Raw genomic sequence first — 5,155 nt, 5'->3', positions numbered from 1 at the left:
TCTGGGTCCTCTACTTTTTGTGATTTTTATTAACGACCTGGATGTGGGGGTAAAAGGGTGGGTTGGCAAGTTTGCGGACAACACAAAGGTTGGTGGTGTTGTGGATAGTGCAGAGGATTGTCGAAGATTGCGGAGAGACATTGATAAGATGCAGAAGTTGGCTGAGAAGTGGCAGATGGAATTCAACCCGGAGAAGTGTGAGGTGGTACACTTTGGAAGGACAAACTCCAAGGCAGAGTACAACGTAAATGGCAGGTGGAGTGTGGAGGAGCAGAGGGATCTGGGGGTACATGTCCACAGATCCCTGAAAGTTGCCTCACAGGTAGATAGAGTAGTTAAGAAAGCTTATGGAGTGTTAGCTTTCATAAGTCAAGGGATGGAGTTAGAGTCGCGGGGTAATGATGCAGCTTTATAAACCTCTGGTTAAGCCACACTTGGAGTACTGTGTCCATTTCTGGTCGCCTCACTATAGGAAGGATGTGGAAGCATTAGAAAGGGTACAGAGGAGATTTACCAGGATGTTGCCTGGTTTAGAGAGTATGCATTATGATCAGAGATTAAGGGAGCTAGGGCTTTACTCTTTGGAGAGGAGGAGGATGAGAGGAGACATGATAGAGGTGTACAAGATATTAAGAGGAATAGATAGAGTGGACAGCCAGCGCCTCTTCCCCAGGGCACCACTGCTCAATACAAGAGGACATGGCTTTAAGGTAAGGGGTGGGAAGTTCAAGGGGGATATTAGAGGAAGGTTTTTTACTCAGAGTGGCTGGTGTGTGGAATGCACTGCCTGAGTCGGTGGTGGAAGCAGATACACTAGTGAAACTTAAGAGACTACTAGACAGGTATATGGAGGAATTTAAGGTGGGGGGTTATATGGGTGGCAGGGTTTAAGGGTCGGCATAACATTGTGGGCTGAAGGGCCTGTACTGTGCTGTACTGTTCTATGTTCTATATCAAGCTGGGAATGTTCTTGGCCAATAAAGGGAAAAAATCATCCTCATTCTGTTGATTGTAGGAATTTGTATGCAAACTAGCTATGAGTCTATAAAACCATATTAACTTGAATGCTCATTAGAAAACAGTCAATGTATTTCCTTTTTCAAAAAGAAAGAATTTGAGGAACTGCAAGCCAGTTTACCACATTGTTAGTATGATGATCAAGGAAACAACTACAGAGGTACTAGAAAGTTTATTTTCTTCGTAATTTTCTTTTTGCATAAATAGGCCCTAAAATGTGATCAGGTCTTCAGGCAAGTCCTAAAACTAGATGGAGAACCCAATTAAATAAATAACACAAAAGTTACACTTTATTTATTGAGGAAAAACAATCCATATTATGTATTTGTTAGAAAAAGTATGTGAAAGTAGCTTTCAATAACTGGTGTGAACCCCCCTCCCCCCAATACAGCAATAACTTCAACCAAACGTTTCTGGTAACTTGATAAGTTCTGCACACTGGCTCAGAGCAATTTTAGGCCATTCCTCTTTACAAAACTGCTTCAACTCTGGGTTGTTGGTTGGCTTCCTTGCATGAACTACTTGCTTCAGGTCCTTTCACAACATTCCTTTAGGATTAAGGTCATGATGTTGAGTCAGCCATTCCAAAACATTAACTTTCTTCTTTTCAAACCATTCTGTTGTTGATTTACTCTTGCCTTTCGGATCATTGTCTTGTTGTATTATCAAATTTTATTAAGTTTCAGGTGATGGACTGCTATTCTGACATTCTCCTGCAAAATATCTTGATACAATTTTGAATTCATTGTCCCCACAACGATTGCAAGCTGTCTAGGCCCCGAGGCAGCAAAACAGCCTCAAACCATGATACTCCTTCCAGCATGCTTCATAGTTGGGATGAGATTCTGGTGTTGGCGTGCAGTGCCCTTTATCCTCCAAACATAGCGGTATGCATTTCTGCCAAGAAGTTCAACTTTTGTCTCATCTGTCCCCAGAACATTGTCCCAGAAGTACTGTAGAACATCTAGGTGGTCTTTTGCAAACTTGAGACATGCAGCAATGTTTTTTTTTTTGGAGTGCAGTGGTTTCCTCCATGGCGTCCTTCCATGAACACCAGTCTTGTTCAGTGTTTTTTCTTAGTGGATGCAGGAGATCCACTCTAAGAAAGTTCTAGAGATTTCCGTAGGTCTTTTGCTGTTACCCTTGGGTTCTTTTTCACCTCCTTCAGTATTCAACATTGTGATCTTTGCAGGTTATCCACCCCTAGGGAGAACAGCAACAGTACTGAATTTCCTCCATTTGTAGACAATTCCTCTTACTGTGGAATGATGAACACTCAAGTCTTTAGAAATGCCTTTGTAGCTTTTTTTTCCAACTTCATGCATCTCTACAATTCTTCTACAATGCATCTCTACACATAAACAAATCTTCCTTGAAGAGTAGGCTCTGTTAGCAACCTGCCTTTGTCTCTCTTTTAATAGGGCAGGCAACCTCTACAACCCACACCTCCAATCTCATCTCACAAGATCTCAAGACAAAGGAGTAGTAGGCCATTTGGCCCATTGAGTGCTCTGCCACTCCTCCATGAGCTAAACTATTCTCCCATCTAGTTCCAATTTCCTGCTTTTTCCCCATATCCCTTGATACCCTGACTAATTAGATACCTATCAACCTCATCCTTAAACACCCTCAATGATCGGGCCTCCAGAGCTGTATGTGGCAATGAATTCCATAAATCCACGACACTCTGGCTAAACAAAAAAACTCCTCATCTCTGTTTTAAATGGTACCCTCTAATTCTTAGTCTGTGGCTTCTTGTCCTGGACTCACCCACCAAGGGAAACAGCCTTTCCACACCTACCCTGTCCAACCCTTTGAACATTCAAAATGTTTCTATGAGATCCCCTCTCGTTCTTCTATACTCTAATGAATACAGTCCAAGAGTTGACAAATGCTCCTCATATGTTGGCCCCTGCATTCCAGGAATCATCCTCGTAAATCTTCTCTGAACTCTCTGCAACATTAGTACATCCCTACTAAGATAGGGGGCCCAAAACTGCACACAGTATTCCAAAAGAGGGCTCACCAATGCCCCATACAGCCTCATCAACACCTCCTTACTCTGGTACACTATTCCTCTTGAAATGAATGCCAACATAGCATTCTCTTCCCTTACCTCCGATCCAACCTGGTGGCTAACCTTTAGGGTATCCTGCACGAGGACCCTAAGTCCCTTTGCACTTTGATTTTTAATTTTTCTCCCCATCTAAATAATAATCTGCCTGATTATTTCTTCCAAAATGTACAACCAGACATTTCTCAACATGGTAGAAGAGATACAATTTCTTTGCCCACTCTCCTAAACTGACCAAGTCTCTCTGCAACCTTTCTGTTTTTTCAACACTTCCTGCTCCTCCACCTACCTTGGTGTCATCTGCAAACTTAGCCACAAAACTATTTAATCAATCTCATTGATTGTAATGCCTGACTCCAAAAAGCTTTTGTAGAAGGCATTACCCCGGAGGTTCACATACTTTTTCCAACAAATACATGTAATATTGGATCATTTTTCTCAATAAATAAATGAACAAGTATAATGTTTGTGGTACTTAATTTGGTTCTCTTTATCCAGTTTTAGGACTTAACGTAAAGATCTGATCACATTTTAGGTCCATGATATGCTGTCCTTTACCTACTTTAATATCAATCTAACCCTTCCTTCATACATAACACTTAATTATTCTGACATCCATGTGCCCATCAAAGGGTTTCTTTAATATCCCTTATGTATTTACCTCTACCACCACCCCTGGCAAGGTGTTCCAGATACTCTTAGGTCTGTGTAAAGAACTTACTTGTAACATCCCCCTTACACAAAGATAGGTAGAGGGGCAGGTAGTTTTGAGGAAGCAGAGGGAATACAGAAGTAAATGAGACAGATGAGAATGGGCAAAAGATGTACCAGATGGAACATAGTGACAGGCCATGTACTTTGCCTTAAGGAATAAAAATGTAGGCTACTTTCTAGATAGAGAGAGAACTCCAATCTGAGGTGCAAAGGAAATGGGGAGTCCTCATGGAGGGTTCCCTAAAGATTAGCTTGCAGGATGAGTCAGTGGTGAGGATGGCAAATGGAATGTTCGCATTCTTTTTGAGAGGACTAGAATATAAAAGCAAGGAAGTAGCGTTGAAACTTTCTAAGGCACTGGTAAGGCCTCACGGGGATTAGGAGCAGTTTTGGGCCCCTTATCTAAGAAGGGATGTGCTGACATTGGAAAGGATGCAAAGACAGTTCATGAAAATAATTCTGGGATTGAAAGGCTTATAATGAGTGTTTGAGGGCTCGGCCTGTTGTCACTGGAATGCAGAATGACTGGATCTCATTAAAGCCTATTGAATGTTAAAGGAGTGGATATTTCCTATGGTGGGTAGTTTAAGACTAGAGGGAGCAGCCTCAGACTAGAAAGATGTCCATTTAGCACAGAGATGGGAAATTTCTTCACCCAGGGTGTGGCGAATCTGTGGAATTCATTGCTATAGGTCCAGGTGGAGGCCAAGTCATTGGGTATATTTAAGGCACAGGTTGATTAGTCAGGATATGGGGTGAAGGCAGGAGAATAGGGCTGAGCGGGAAAATGCATCAGTCATAATGAAATTGAGACTTAATGGGCCAAATGCTCCTATTTCTTATGGTCTTGTACTATCCTATAGTAACCCAAAATAGTTTTATGAAAAGCACGTTTTACAATTTGATAGAAGTCAACCAACTGAGCACATTGTCCCTATGTAATCAATGGTTTGTTTTAATATATATGTTTATAAGTTGGATAATTCACAAGTCAAAAAATACACGTCTCTCTATATAAGCATATCTCCATAGTATTGTAATGAATGACATTTACTGCAGGAGACTCAAAGCATAAGTTACTTAAAAAGTCGCAGGTAGGGAACAAGTTCTGGTCTTAAGAATTAATGTACTTAAGACGTTTTAATTTACTATATGGAAGCTCGTACGTAGGGGTGTTCATGGTGTCATGAAAGGCTGATGCATAAACGCAGTATAGGAGGAACAGATGGTTGAAAACGAGTTGGAATACATGGGTCCTTTCCAGGATGGATGGATGGATGTGATTGGTTGTTATTTATGATTTGCATTAACAACCACGTGGCCGGAATAAAACGCAAGGTTCCCTCCTCA

Source organism: Mobula birostris, chromosome 1, assembly GCF_030028105.1.
Source record: "Mobula birostris isolate sMobBir1 chromosome 1, sMobBir1.hap1, whole genome shotgun sequence".
NCBI classification, from domain to species: Eukaryota; Metazoa; Chordata; class Chondrichthyes; order Myliobatiformes; family Myliobatidae; genus Mobula; species Mobula birostris.
Note: the sequence above shows the minus strand (reverse complement) of the source record.